Source organism: Anabrus simplex, chromosome 1, assembly GCF_040414725.1.
Source record: "Anabrus simplex isolate iqAnaSimp1 chromosome 1, ASM4041472v1, whole genome shotgun sequence".
Taxonomy (NCBI): Eukaryota; Metazoa; Arthropoda; class Insecta; order Orthoptera; family Tettigoniidae; genus Anabrus; species Anabrus simplex.
Window position 1 is genome coordinate 579,104,452 of NC_090265.1, and position 16,829 is coordinate 579,121,280.

The window sequence follows — 16,829 nt, forward strand, 5'->3', positions numbered from 1 at the left end:
ATTTGGCTGCCTTTTGGGGAAAATCACGAGATTGTGCCCTTCATGGACAACTAGCCAGGCGGGAATCCCAGTTATTCTTTAATTACTCATCTTGACGCGAGATAGCGTTTTCGTACTTTTTCCAGTCGGCGCCAATCAACCGCTGTTCAGTTTCTAAATGGTGCGTACCATTGTCGTTCGAGTCAGGTGGCCGTTCTGCCGCCACGCGCCCGGTTGTTTTCGTATACTCCCATACCCGAATGAAACATGTAAGTAAATATATTTCGCTTGTGTGTGTGTGGGGGGGGGGGAGGTGGGATGATCTTCGATGTTAGGCCCCTTTAAACAACAAGCAACAACAAATGTGTGTGTGTGTGTGCATGTGTGTGTGCATGTGTGTTTGTGTGTGTGTGTGTGTGTGTGTGTGTGTGTGTGAGAGAGAGAGAGAGAGAGACGTTTTCTCTTATGCATAAATGTTCAAAGATATTGATATTTTGAAGATTGCTCAGTTTTCTGTTCGATTCCCTCCTTTCTCCTATTGTTTTTCTTCAATAATATTGACGTAATTGTGTCTTATTACGCATTTCAAGGCACGATACAATGATCCTGATTCTATTCTCTGAATTCTTGGTGAATTCAAAGAAGAAGAAGAAGAAACGAATGAAGGAGACGATGTTTGGGACGATCCTAATATTGATTTCAAACCTGAAGTTATCGAAACAGACGGTCACAGCTGTGACTCTGAAGTTGAAATGGACAGGGCTGATGATGTAAGCGATGACGACCGTGATGACAGCACCCTACGTTTCTTCATTGGGAAAGATGGTGAGACATTACGGGCAAATAATACCATGGGAAGGAGTACAAAAACAAAGGCAAAGAACTTGATAAAAACCTTTCCTGGACAAGCTCGCCAGTATAAAACTGAACTAGAATGCTTTCTCACCATAATAAATTTAAATATGGTCGATGAAATTGTTAGACACACAAATACGTTTATTGACAGGGTAAAAGTGCAACATACAGAAGGTCGAGAAAGAGATTTTGGAGAAACAACAAGATGGGAAATTTTAGCTCTTTTTGGTGCCTTGTTCCTGATAGCCGTGAAAAGAGTAAACCGCACATACTTATCGGAATTGTTTACTAGCAATGGAATCGGAATGATAATACTGTGGGCTAACTTGAGTGAACGTCGATTTCGATTACTGTTGAGAAGTCTTTGATTTGATGACGTAAAAGAAAGGGCAGCCATTTAGCCACCACGCGCCCGCCTGGGAGATCCAGGTATGCGTGCCCGCTGGAAGGTTAATAGTCCTACATTTAAGACCTTCCTTTCTATCATGTTTATTTTTAACTACAACAAAAACAGCTTCATGATCACTGATACCATCTATTACTTCAGTTTCTCTATAGAGCTCCTCTGGTTTTACCAGCACCACATCCAGTATATTCTTCCCTCTAGTTGGTTCCATCACTTTCTGAATCAGCTGTCCTTCCTATATTAACTTATTTGCCATTTGTTGGTCATGCTTCCTGTCGTTCACATTACTTTCCCAATTGACATTTGGTAAATTGAGATCTCCTGATACAATCACATTCTTTTCCATGTCGTTTCCAACATAGTTGATTATCTTATCAAATCATTCTGAATAAATATCAGTGCTTACATTTCCCGGTGTGTACACTCCAAATACATGAAGTTGCCTAGTATCTTTAGAAATGAGCCTTACAACTAGAATTTCATGTTTGTCATCTTTAACTTTTTGGTAGCTTACAAATTCTTCTTTCATCAGAATGAATACTCCCCCTCCTACCATTCCTATCCTATCTCTACGATACACATTCCAGTTCCATGAGAAAATTTCTGCATCCATTATATAATTTCTCAGCCATGATTCAACTCCTATTATAATATCTTGTAAATATATATCTATTAAATTACTTAATTCTATTCCTTTCTTTACAGTACTTCTACAGTTCAACACCAACATTTTTGTGTCATCCCTACTTGACTTCCAAATCCCTGCACCCTTATCACTGCTCCCTAGACCACCCCATTTCCCTGAATGTACCTCCCTTAACCCTTCTAAATAAATTTCCTAACTTATACGTACCACTGTGGTTTAAGTGAAGCCACCCATTAGGATCTAGAAGTCTCACTCCCAATTTCCCACATACCCTATCCATAGTCTCATTTAAATCCCCACTCACCTTCCAGTCAGTATCCCTCCTACACATTATTCCACTGATAACAATCTCTGCTTCTTTAAACTTCACCTGTGCTGCATTTACCAGCTTCACTGTTTCCTTCCTGCTTTTATTTAAGTTTAAAAGTTACATTCTATATAACTGTCCTAGATTTAAGACTTTTTCTGATTCTAACCACTATCCGTATGATCACTGGTGTTTTATGAGACTTAAAGTAGCAGAGATGTACCACAGTAACTGTGCAATCATGTTACGTCTGAGGCCAATGCTACGACTCATCGCAAAAACATCAGTTTTGATTTCAACGAGCCGGTACACATCAGCGCTCACAGCAGGCTGCTCTCTTGCCTCACAATAGTCTCTCGGCACAGTTCATTCCCACTGTCCTCCACCACATACGACTGTCTATAGTTGCGTTATACCACAGAAGGCAAGTTAACTGTTGGATGTAATTTGAAATATTTTCATAACAAAGATTATTTCATTAACAAATGAATAAATAATGGGAATGAAATGGCATATGGCTTTTAGTGCCAGAATGTGTTCGAGAACTTTGACTCGCCAGGTGCAGGTCTTTTGATTTGACGCCCGTAAGCGACCTGCGCATTGTGAGGTGGATGAAATTATGATGAAGACGACACATACACCAAGTCCCCGTACCAGGATTATTAACCAATTATGGTTGAAATTCGCGACCCTGCCAGGAATCAAACCCGGGACCCCTGTGACCAAAGGCCAGCTCACTAACTATTTAGCCATGGAGCTGGACAATAAATAATGGTTGTAATGAAACACTACTTAATACACACAAATTAATACCGGTACTGAATCAAATGTCATGGACAGCACCATTACATTCAAACTGGTCAAGAACTGACCTTATTCTAATGCAATCTATCATTAGTCTAATATTCATAGATTATGTGTTGTTAGGTACTGTATGTAATGATGGCTATTATACTTTCTAAAATATCTCTCCATTGTTTCCTTCCTGCTTTTAATTGAGTTTAAAAGTCACATTGTATAACTGTCCTAGATTTAAGTCTCTTTTCTAATTCTAACCACTTAAGTATAATATGTATATGATCACTGGTATTTTATGAGACTTAAAGTAGTAGAGATGGGCCATAAAATGTGAATATCTACGCACAAGGGAAAAATTGTGGGCAACTTATTCAAAACCCCAGATGTAATGAGTGTTTTGAAGTTTATAGATAATCTTAGAAACAAGAAGTCTCCCAGTTTTAATGTTATATAATCAGCCCCCTTACTTTCATCATTAATGCCTTCACACTTAATTTTACTGATTAAGTGCTTAGACACTCCCCTTGCTTCTGAAATTCTCACTAGAGCTGACTGGTGTGGCTTCTACTTCTATGAACTTCGTTGCTTTCTCCCTTGTGCATGCAGCTTCTTGCTTTTTACTTTTGAGTTCACATGTGACACTGTCTTAAATATAATAATGCAGTCAGTAAATCTATTTACCAAACCTACACTAAATGAGCATACTTCTCTGAGTATCACTTATTGTAATATAATAAGAGAAGAACTTCATAATTTGTCCAGGTTAGCTATACATAGGTGTATTTAACATTGTTATGTAATTACTAAATATAGCCTATCATTTTATTACAACCATTATTTATTGTCCAGCTCCATGGCTAAATAGTTAGTGTGCTGGCCTTTGGTCACAGGGGTCCCGGATTCGATTCCTGGCAGGGTCGCGAATTTCAACCATAATTGGTTAATACACCTGGTACTGGGACTGGGTGTATGTGTCGGCTTCATCATAATTTCATCCACCTCACGATGCGCAGGTTGCTTACGGGAGTCAAATCAAAAGACCTGCACCTGGCGAGTCGAAGTCCTCGAACACATTCCGGCACTAAAAGCCATATGCCATTTCATTTCCATTTTGGCTGCTAATTAACTATTTATTAAAATCATCAGTAAAGCAGGATGAACAAATTTCACTTCCTTATCTCCTTAGGAATCGAATCGCTTCAACAAAACTACAGTTACCACACACGGTGAAGTTGTTTGCTTATCAATAAACGCTGGCTCATTCTGGGATAGAGTCCTGCTGTGTGATAAGAATGACAACAGAGGCCGGTAGAGTGATCACTCAGAGACGCACTGAAGTAGAAAAGATTGTAGCAGAGATGCTTAGATGTTCCATGCATGTGCAGAATCCCTCTGTCTCTTTCTTCCCTCAGTTGTCTCGCACAATAGTCATCACGAGTTGCACAGTTAGTTGTCTTGGCTCATCTCTACCAATATTTTTCCAGTCTCCTACACCACTATCTACAAATGAAGAGGTGTTGGATGGTGAGAGTAAATGACAAACAAAACAATAAACTTTGTTTACTTTTTATATTGAGGAGTATACCAACCAGCACCTATTTTGTTTTTCATTGTTGCTTATGACTCTGATGTAATGAAAATCTGATAAATATCTGTTATTTGTATTCAGAGGGTAAGTTATTTTATCAACTCAGACTAGATCCTGATGAACTAAACTAGATGTCTGTGTTGTAGACTGGGAAATGCCAGTCATCAGGATTATTACTTACTTTTACATGTAATGATACTTCTACAGTTGGCTTATAATTTCTTGACATCAACTCAGCATCATTTGTACACATATTATAGTCTGAAGTTGAATTTATAGTCAGAGGTTCAGTTAAAGAAATATCTTCCAGCACAGAACTGTCCTGTTTTTCTGCACTGCTACTGCTAGTATCAAATGTTTCCATAGAACTACTTACCATACTTTTATAATCTTTCCACATAACCTCTGCAAAAATCTACCAGAACACTTACTAGAATGTACACAGTAATGAACATCCCTATGAATGACAATACCAACTTACAGCTCACCTTCAGACATAAACTACCACTAAACTAAAGCTAGCATTTCTGACCTACCATGCAAGGAATACTGGGAATACAGTGTTGCCAACATTCCTTATGAAAATTAAATTTGGAACCAACACACAAGGATTACTGGGAATGTAATGTTTCTAACATTCCTTGCACCAATAAAATGTTGAGTTCATGCTCCTCACCTATAAGATAAAATTCATGCAAGTCACGATGTCCTAGGCAGTAGGCCTCTGCAATCACTATGTTCACCCCCATTGAGTTCTTGGTAATCTATAGCATCACCTAACACCAGATTCTTCTTCCTCTCTCATGAGATATAATATTAAAATATTTCTTTCCTTGTAGAGTTCTTATATTATCCGTATGTGTCTTCTATATACTTGCCTAGGTAAATTGCTCTTCCTTTCCAGATTTAACTTATGTAGCATGACTCAAATCAACTTCAAGTTATTGTAAACTGTAAGGTTTAGTCCAATGAAACAGCGGAGAGTCACTGAAGGTCATGGTACAGTTAAAATAAGTAGCCTTAAGCATGTCGGCAGCAATTTCATACAGATTGTGTATGCCTTGCTGGAAGAAACCTCAGAGGAGGAAGAGGATCCAATGTATTACACAGGTCCTACTTCATTGTTCAAACTGAAGCATGACCTTTGAGATCTTCCTTCAGGAAGGAATCAAGTAAGTAGAAATCAGTGAGCACCATAACTGGTGTATTAGGGAAGATATCTTCCATGATCTCCCATCGCAATTTGTGCAGAAGTGTGGTTGATGTGTGCCTTAGATTATCATGTAATAACTCAGCACTGGAGCTTAACATTCTTCACCTTTCACTCTTTATGGTGAATTGAAATGTCGTATGGCTTTTAGTGCCGGGAGTGTCTGAGGACAAGTTCGGCTCGCCAGGTGCAGGTCTTTTTATTTGACACCCGTAGGCAACCTGCGTGCCATGATGAGGATGAAATAATGGTGAAGAAGACACATACACCCAGCCCCCGTGCCCGTGAAATTAACCAATGATGGTTACAATTCCCAACCCTGCCAGGAATCGAACCTGGGACCCCTGTGACCAAAGGCCAGCACACTAACCATTTAGCTATGGAGCCGGACACTCTTTATGGTTATGCTTATCCATTGCAGTATGTTACACTGTTTAGAGTAGACTTTTGCTGGAGGAATTCTAAGGGTTCCCCTTTCATTGCAAAAACATGACCTTTGAGATCTGTGATGCAATTTTGAACAACCTTTTGTGGTGGAATTGAAGGATATTTTGACTGGATGCTGCTTTGTTTTGTTCTTGATTAGTAAAGATGACATACAGTTTCTTCTCTTGTCACTATTCTGGAAAAGAATGTAAGGTCAGTCTGACACCACATGTAATGCTTTATTTCATTTGGATTCAGCAGATTCAAAGCCACTGTTAGCAGCTATAAAGATATTCGATAGTTTCCCATTTTTGTACCAAGAATATGCTGTAGCTGTACCTTGATTAAGGTCACAACCTCTACCTTCCAAATCCTAGTTCATTCTCTTCTCAATGTTTTAAAATATTGATCTTTTAGAGTGACATGAAATGACTAACAAATAAAATAAAATAATGTCCACAGGTACCATGGCTGATATTGGATTCCCAGAAAACATATGGTAATCTTCTTTTCATTCTTGAGTCTCTCAACCTGTTCATGGAGTTCAGGAGTAATAACACTGCATGAATGCTTAGGCCTTGCATTATCCAACATGCTTTCCTGATATTCACAGAACATAGACAAAACAATGATCCCCCTATATGGGCATATTGCTTTCAGTAACTAAAATTTGTATCACAACTCATTGCTTTTTGTATGAAGAATACTGTACTGTAGTATAAATGCCATTTTCTTGTCATATGAACTTTACAAGATAACGGACTGTCCCATTAGAAAACAATAAATTGCTACTCAGTTGCCACCACACTAACTCTTTTCTAGCTTTGAGTATTCTTCAGTTAGAGGCCATAAAATATAATATTGAGAGAAATTTTCTCAGATCTCATCACCTTTTCACTTGACTAAACCATATGAGACATACACATACATACATACATTATCATTATAGACCGTTATGCCTTTCAGCATTCAGTCTGCAAGCCTCTGTGAATTTACTAAATGTTGCCACAACCCTGTATTTGCAAGTAGTGCTGTGGCCTCATTTACATAGTTCTATACCTCTTACCTTTAAATCGTTAGAAACTGAGTCTAACCATTGTCGTCTTGGTCTCTCTCTACTTCTCTTACCCTAAAAAATATTCCTGTAAAACATAGATCTGATATTCTAAATGGTAGTTATATACTGAGTGGCCAAAGGGAGGTGGTTCAGTTCTGGTCTGGGCGGCGTTCTCATGGTCGTAATTAGGCCCCATTGTCCGGCTGCAGGGAGCGCTGACAGGTGCACGTTATGTGGACATTCTTTCAGACCATCTGCATCCCTTTCTGGCCCTAGAGTACCCTGATGGAGATGCCATGTTTCAACTGGACAATGCACGATATCACCGCTCTGTGGTGGCACGCAGGTGGTTGGAGGCGCACTTCAGTGAAGTTACGACCATGGATTGGCCCTCCAGATCCCCTAATCTTAATCCAATCGAGCATTTATGGGATGCTGTCAATGCTGGTGTACACTCCATTAACCCCGCACCAACTAGACAAGACCAATTGTAGGTAGCAGTGCAAGATGTGTGAGTCCAGTTCCCTCCAGTACAATTCCAAAACCTTGTAAAGTCGATGCCTCGCCTATTGCTACTCTTTTGAGGGATTGCAGAGGAGCAACTAGTTATTAACATCACACTCAGTGTCTTCCCATGACTTTCGGCCACTCAGTGTAAAGGTGAAATACCATAATTAACTGAGTCCAAATGACATTATTTTATGATTGGAAATGGATGATTGTAATGAACTGGTGATTCCTCCTGTGTATATTGCAATACAATATTGCATTACAATACGGTATAATAGACAACACTTGTCCAAAGTGTCTGCTTATAAATGATCATTTGTCATAAATTCCTCTGTTTTAGAAATACATTGTATCTCAGCAAGGTGTCAAAATGAAGTCCCTTCAGTGGTGAAGGTAATGAAGTTCTAATGTGATACTTCTCCATTAAGGTACCAAATGAAAATGCTTGGTATTACCCGTGTTTATCAACCTTACATTGCTCAAAGCAGCTAAAGAAGAAAGTCATTCAGCAAATGCATCATAGCTGTGATAAAATTGATCAGAAGTATGAAATAGTAGAAGACAGCATCATATCTGTGACATACCATATAATGAGTGTATATTTTTGTACAGTGCATTAAATAATAATGAATTTATAAGAGTATGGAATATAATTTTTTTCTATGTGACCTCTTTGTATTTATTAACTAATATTAGAATCAATAAACACAGGAAATCGTTAAAAGAGTCTTTTAAGAGGGCTGAGGATTGATATCATTTGACTACTATAAATGTTAATGATCTTTGTAAAAATACTTCCATATCATCTTGTGCATACTATGTTCAACTACTATGTAAACAATCAATGTAAAGATTAAGTTCAGTTATGCATGCTGTTATGCCTTTGCTATTGACCTAGTGTTTACAATGCACTATGTCTTCTGGTATGGGCTAGATTAAATTTGTTACTTGTTATCCTTGGCTTTGACTGTATGAAAGTGATTTAGATATGAGCAATGCTAGTAATGCCATTCCTCATGCAACCAGTCTCTGTTATAAATGGTGTGAAATTGTCACTCATAGAGTCAGTTGGAGCGTGCATTTCAGTGGGCTTGACAGACTGATAGGCAACTTCTGGCTCGGTCAGGAAGGCAATGGGAAACTATTCCATCCTCATTTCCCTCGTATGCCTATTCAGTGATGCCTAGGCCATCTATGACTTGTGGCAGAGCTGCTGAGGATCAGACTAGCCTTCAGGCTGAATACTCAACATACATACATGCATGCTTTAGAGTGCAATCATAAATCTGTGATTGTGGAATCAAGAAACTTCGTGACAACCTTCTATCTGCAAGTTATACCCTGTTCTGTATCATACTTCCTGAATGAAAATTAAAATTAAAATCCACAGCCTGTTTCCAGTCATTTGACCGGGTCAGGAATGGAATGAATGAAGCCCCCATCCAGTCTTCATTATGCAAGGTCAGATCATTAGGTGTGGTGGCAATCAGAATCTTGCAATATCCCACAAAGTGGGATGTATTCTCTATAGTATATTTGACGTAGGTACTTACAGTGATCCCTACTACTAACAATCGATGGAGGGAAGCAGCTGATTCACTCATGGAAGACAGGAGATGGTACAATGTCCACGTATCTTAAGTGGTAGCATAAAGTGCAAAAGTACTCAGCAGCCGGAAGTGAAGGAGACAAGCGTTTGGGCAAGTAGCAGGGCAGCAGAGACTCCGCACCATAAGATACCTTCCACTCAATTGGCCTGCTCTAGTAAGTGCAAGTAATTGTGGTCTGCAAGAAGTGCTACACCCTAATATTAACCAGTTCTTTGGACAGAATAGAGGTTTCTTACACTACCCACTGTAACTCAGAAAAGTGCATGCACAGAACCTATTGCAATTCATAGTCTTATCTCCAAATGTCTGCCTCTGTAGCGTAACAGTTAGTGTTATTAACTGCCCTTCTCGGGAGCCTGGGTTCGATTCCTGGTACTGTCAGAAATTTAAGAATGGCAGGAGGGCTTGTATGTGGTTGACATGGTACATGCAGCTCACCTCCATTACGGGTGTGCATGAAAAGAGCAGCACCACCTCAGGATGAGGACATGAGTTTACTTTACTTTTATCTCCAAATGTCCTTTATGGGACTATTTTACCCACTGCTCCCTGCTAGCAGTTCTGATTCTATAAACTCACAGGACTGCTCTCATGAACCTGATATTGTAATTCACTAGAAACAACATGCTCATGAAAGGTGACAATAGCAGTGGGGAGAGTGCATGCAGATTGAAGGCATAGTTAGTTTACATGACTGGAAATTTGTATTTTCTTGAATGTTCTTTACTTTAAAATAAATACCATGCATGTTTACCAATTTGGGTGCGTACTTCGGTCTATATAAATAGCTAGGAGCTGCCACTGAATGTGATTCATTTTGTTGGTAGTATTGAAGCTATTCTCATAGTATAAACTTTAAGAACATTATAATGTCAGGAATTCTGATATGTTAAAATCTTAAAGAATTAATCCATTAGATATTTCAGGTTATCAAATCAGGGCTTAAAAAATCCTCTAATAACGGTGTGTCTGTTTCATAATAAAAGTTCAACTCAGGCCTTCTAAAATTATTCTACTCTTGGGAGATGCACATTCGAAGATAAGTCACAGATGTATTTTTCTTTCATGTTGCTAAATGAATATAATAATGATTCAGATCAGAATAATAATGTATACTGGCATTTTGTGGTCTATTTCAAATGTATATGCTGTACAATGTATATTTTATGTGATGATGTTCTTGCATGTCATTCCTGTACCTGTACAATCATATTTATATGTGATATATATATATATTTCAATATGTGCTCAAATCACCTGTTATTTAACATTGAATGTTACTGATATTATTGTTAATGTTGATGTTGTTGTTGATGTTAATGTTATTGCTACTGCTACAGTTATTGTGTACTTTTTCATGTGATTGTATATGATAAAAATTTACCTCACTAAAATGACTGTAATGTTTTAATGATATAAATGAAGGAGAAAATTTGCCAAAAGATGTCTAAGATGCATAGATAAATTGTGTCCTTCAAATTAATTAAGAATTTCCTTCCACACTTTTATCATTTGAAGTACTCTAGGTGTACACTTGTAAAAATTATTTTCTTACTGTTAATAGTTGTCCTGAATCATTAAAGATTTTTTCAGCTGGATACACACATGTGATATAATAGACAGATATGCTAAAATAAATAGGCCTAAATAAAAAAAGACAACACAATACAACACTACCATATATAAAATGAATTGTACTTAAGATAAGGAATATCTTTTAGACATTCTGATTAACATGGTTTGATTGATTGATTTGTTTATTAATTGATTAATTAATTTGATATCATGGACAAAAAGAATTTACAGTGATTTCCTTAAGACTGGTTTCTTATGAATTAATTATAATTGTAATTTGACTAATTACTTATTGGAATCTAGCTGGACCACACAATCACAATGCATATCACAAGAATTTGTGTTACAATTCAATCTTGATAAATCAGGGTTTCATCATACTACTTGCATAGAAGAGAATAAACTGAAAATCCACAGCCTGTTTCCAGTCATTTGACAGGGTCAGGAAGGAAATGAATGAAGTCCCCATCTAGCGGTGAGGATAGGAATTGTACCGGTTGCCAAAGCCTATCGCACTATAAAAGAGAATAATTAGGAGGTTATTGCATTTTTAGTCACAATAAATAGTTTATATATATACAGTACATTAACAAATAAAAAAAGTTCAAAAACTACATTAATATGAACAATAATCATGCCATATGGCCTCTGGAGAGGGTCTTTCATGTTCGCGCCCACGGGTGACGTGCATCTCGTATTTCTACAACACATGTTTTAACTCCATCTGAGTATTGCCATAGTGGTATGCATTACAGAAAACCAGTCTCAAGCTTTCCACAGAATTTCATCTTTTACTGAAATCAGCATTATAATTTACTACAATGTAAGTGGGGAGAGTCAGTCTATTTGAAGGCAGCAGTGAGAAGAGAGCCAATCTATTTGAAGGTTTCAGTGTATGTGAAGATGTGGAGATTTTCCTTGTCCTTTCATGTCTTCATGTTTGTCTTGTCTCCTTTTTTTCTGTTTGTTGTTCCCTCTTCCCACTCTGACCTGTCATTGTGTTCATCAAGTTATGGGCTCCTTCTCATGTTCCTATCTTTAACTTGTACAGGGAGAGGTAGCAAATAGTTACCAGCACTTTAGCCAGTACTGCCATGCAGGTGGACTACGGAAATGCTTGCTTTATTTCCGAGTTGTGGGGATATAGAATGTGCGGTCAGGCAGTGCAGCGAGCAAGGTTAGTGGCAAGCATACAGAATTAATATTTGTATTTTGGATTTTGATTAAGGTTGGTAAGTTAAAGCATCTAATTGATATTTTGGATCAACAAAAAACTGTGATCACAGCTCTTCAAGAATTACATAATATTGATCATATCCCAATTGAATTAGGAAATGGGATTGTAAATAAAGGGTACAGATCTCTGCACATGGTTATGGGTGTTTAGGGGTTGTAGTAAGGATGTAAAGGAGAGGGCATATAAGTCTCTGGTAAGACCCCAACTAGAGTATGGTTCCAGTGTATGGGACCCTCACCAGGATTACTTGATTCAAGAACTGGAAAAAATCAAAAGAAAAACAGCTCGATTTGTTCTGGGTGATTTCCGACAAAAGAGTAGCGTTACAAAAATGTTGCAATGTTTGGGTTGGGAAGAATTGAGAGAAAGAAGAAGAGCTGTTCGACTAAATGGTATGTTACTACCAGTAACACACTAACCCCACATTGTTTTTGATATCATCTATCTTAATTCGTATTTAGTTTTTAAGTGAATCAATGTATTTGTAAATCTATGTATTTAAAATCTTAACCATTCACCTAAGCCACTACAACAGCTGAGGATGTTCCTAAATAAGGAACGAAACATGTACTGTTGACATATAAATAAAAAAATTGCCAAAAGGCAAAATAAAGTATCAAAACGGTGGAAGAATCTCAATAGTGTAAAATTTAGTAAGTGGTATGTTCCGAGCTGTCAGCAGAGAGATGGCGTGGAATGACATTAGTAGATGAATAAGTTTGAATGGCGTTTATAAAAGTAGGAAAGATCACAATATGAAGATAAAGTTGGAATTCAAGAGGACAACCTGGGGCAAATATTCATTTATAGGAAGGGGAGTTAGGGATTGGAATAACTTACCAAGGGAGACGTTCAATAAATTTCCAATATCTTTGAAATCATTTCGGAAAAGGCTAGGAAAGCAACAGATAGGGAATCTGCCACCTGGGTGACTGCCCTAAATGCAGATCAGGATTGATTGATTGATTGATTGGTTGGTTGGTTGGTTGGTTGGTTGATTGATTGATTGATTGATTGATTGATTGATTGATTGATTGATTGATTGATTGATTGATTGATTGATTGATTGATTGATTGATTGATTGATTGATTGATTGATTGATTGATTGATTGATTGATTGATTGATTGATTGATTGATTGATTGATTGATTGATTGATTGATTGATTGATTGATTGATTGATTGATTGATTGATTGATTGATTGATTGATTGATTGATTGATTGATTGATTGATTGATTGATTGATTGATTGATTGATTGATTGATTGATTGATTGATTGATTGATTGATTGATTGATTGATTGATTGATTGATTGATTGATTGATTGATTGATTGATTGATTGATTGATTGATTGATTGATTGATTGATTGATTGATTGATTGATTGATTGATTGATTGATTGATTGATTGATTGATTGATTGATTGATTGATTGATTGATTGATTGATTGATTGATTGATTGATTGATTGATTGATTGATTGATTGATTGATTGATTGATTGATTGATTGATTGATTGATTGATTGATTGATTGATTGATTGATTGATTGATTGATTGATTGATTGATTGATTGATTGATTGATTGATTGATTGATTGATTGATTGATTGATTGATTGATTGATTGATTGATTGATTGATTGATTGATTGATTGATTGATTGATTGATTGATTGATTGATTGATTGATTGATTGATTGATTGATTGATTGATTGATTGATTGATTGATTGATTGATTGATTGATTGATTGATTGATTGATTGATTGATTGATTGATTGATTGATTGATTGATTGATTGATTGATTGATTGATTGATTGATTGATTGATTGATTGATTGATTGATTGATTGATTGATTGATTGATTGATTGATTGATTGATTGATTGATTGATTGATTGATTGATTGACCTCCAGTTGAGAGAGTTATGAGGAATGTTCCTCAATTTGGAGTTGGTTTCTTGGTGCACAATAGCATTTTAGATTCCATTATTGATTTTTCCTCAAATTCCTCACGAGTAGCATTGTTAACAATTAGAGTGGAAAAAAAGATATACACATTGATAAATGTTCATGCACCAACAAATGAAAAAAAACAACAGAACTGACAAGGAGGGAACGGATCAATTTTGGGATGAACCTGACCAATAGGTTACGAATATACCTGACACTAATATTAAAAGTTTACTTGGGGATTTCATTGCAAAGATTGTACGTGAGAGGAGATTTCGTGTAATAGTGGGGCAATGACCAGCACATAAATTGGTGAATGCTTAATTGAATTTTGAATTAACCATGGACTAATTTTGGAGATGGCAAGGTTTAAAAGAAAACCGCATAAATTAAAGACTTGGAAATGTCCTAATGTTAAGTTAGGTGAGTCTCAGATAGATCATGTAGTCATGGATCGTAAATTTCATAAAGAAATTTATAATGTGAAGGTTCTTCATGGTGTCAATGTTGATTCAGATCATTATAATAGATTAAAATCAAATTAACTCCTAAAATCCAAATAAACTGCAAACATTAATTAGGAAAAGAATGTATGATCCTAGTTCAGTCATTAATAATCCAGTATACTGTGTGAAGTCCATAACACTTTTAAGTGACAACTTGGGGACCACTGTTAACAAATGAAAGACCTTAGCAGAAGCAGTTGTTCCCATTAAAAAACAAAAAAAGGAATCTGCATGGTGGAATGAAGAGTGTGATATAGCAATACTACACCAGCATAAAGCTTGGTTGAATGACCAGCAACAAAAACTGAAAGTTCTAGGGAAGAATTAATCAATGCTAGACCATTAATGGCCAAAGAAATCAGGAGGGTTAAAAGGAATCATCAGAAGGAAAAAATTAAAATCTATTGATGAAGCTTTCAATCACCATAAAACAAGAGACTATTATAGGACATTTAACAATACCAAACAAATTACACTCCCCCTACTCTTCTGATGAACAATACAAATGGAAAGGTGGCCCATAATGATTATGACAATACAATAATTTTGACTGAATACTTCAAAACACTACTTAATAGTGATTAACCTGAAGATTATTTTGAATTTGATCTGTATCCCAGAAATAAAACACCTCTGGGAAAGATCATACCACTGGTTTACGATGAAGTGCATGCAGCTATTGATTCACTCAAAAATTTTAAAGCGGCAGGAGAGAATCAACTAGTTGCAGAACATTGGAAGAATGCAAATGTACAGACTATTTGGAATTTACATAAACATCTCATTACCAAATGGAATAGTAAAATATTGCCTGAAGAATGGAATGTTGCAATTATACATCCACTACACAAAAAAGGTGATAGATCAGATCCTAGTAATTATCAAGGAATTTCTTTGATGGATATTACTTATAAGATTTTTCTTTTTATATTCCAGAATACATGAACAACTTGACAGTGAATTTGGTGAATATTAGGGTGGTTTCTGTCCAGGACAAAGCTGTTTAGATCAAATTTTCAGTCTCAAATGGATTATAACACATCAAAGGATTAGGAGCAAAAATTTAGTGATCACTTTTGTTGATTTTCAAAAAGCTTATGATAGTATCCATCATGAATCATTATTGCATATCCTTACTGAATTTCGTTTACATCGGAAACTTGTTAACCTTATTTGTGGTAACTCTTAGAAATACCAAATCTACAGTTAGGTTCAGAAATGAAATCTCTGAGCGATTTGAAATTCATACTGGTCTTCGACAGGGAGATGGATTATCCCCGTTGTTTAATTGTGTGCTGGAAAAAATTATGCATGAATGGAATAAGGTATGTCCACCGACTGTTAAGATTGGAAGAAATATTCAACTAAATTGTCTCGCATTTTCTTGTGATCTAGCATTATTAGCAAATAGTACTGAAGAAGCTAAATTTCAAGTAGAGGAATTGGAATGATTAGTAGCAAAGAAATGATGCCATCTTTTCAAGGCACTTCACATATTAGTTAAATAATACTCAGAATATAAAGGTTATAGACAAATTTAAATATCTTGTGAGATTATGACTTGGAATGCTAATTGTTACTATGGTTTAGTGGATCGGCAAAGGTGAAAGAAGGTGCCGGGTTGAATGGGTCTAAGTACCAAAATCAAAGTTAATTTAAAACTGTAATAAGGTTATATTTGTCTTTCTCTTCTTTTTTTTTTTTTAACAACAAGAAACAATGCAATAGGTACAAGTAGCAAAAATTGACTGTAGGAAAGATAAGATTGGTGGTATAAGCAGACCTTGGGCTTCGAGCCCCCCCTTTACATTTCCTAAGCTCTCAGCTCACAAACACATATTTACTAAAGGGCAGAAAACCCCTAAAACCTGGAACACTTGCTCCCAACTTTGAACCTTAAGCCTCCCACAGGCACTATTACACACTAGAAAAGAGCTAACACGCTCTCAGTTTTTCATGCCTATTCAAGGCAATATCAGGCTTTGCCATCAAGGCACGACTTACGACAATGACACGTGGGTATCTTGTACCCAATCTACTTGACCTTAGCAGAAAAAGAACAGGTTAAGCAAATGGCCCGAAATACCAAACAGAATGGAGGCATATAATTGCACTCCTAAATACACATTTTAAAACCCAAAAGGCACTAGGCCAATGAAACAGGGG

The 16,829-nt window shown here is 36.6% G+C and overlaps 1 long non-coding RNA gene across 1 annotated transcript in view; it reads right to left on the minus strand.

Moving 5' to 3' along the window:
• Positions 1 to 11,156: 11,156 nt before the first annotated feature.
• The window catches only part of LOC137499950 (uncharacterized), a 57,002-nt gene continuing 51,329 nt past the window's right edge, over positions 11,157 to 16,829 (minus strand). The window contains exon 3 of the long non-coding RNA XR_011018018.1: positions 11,157 to 11,482. This is a non-coding gene — a long non-coding RNA (uncharacterized lncRNA). The remainder of the gene's footprint in view (positions 11,483 to 16,829) is intronic.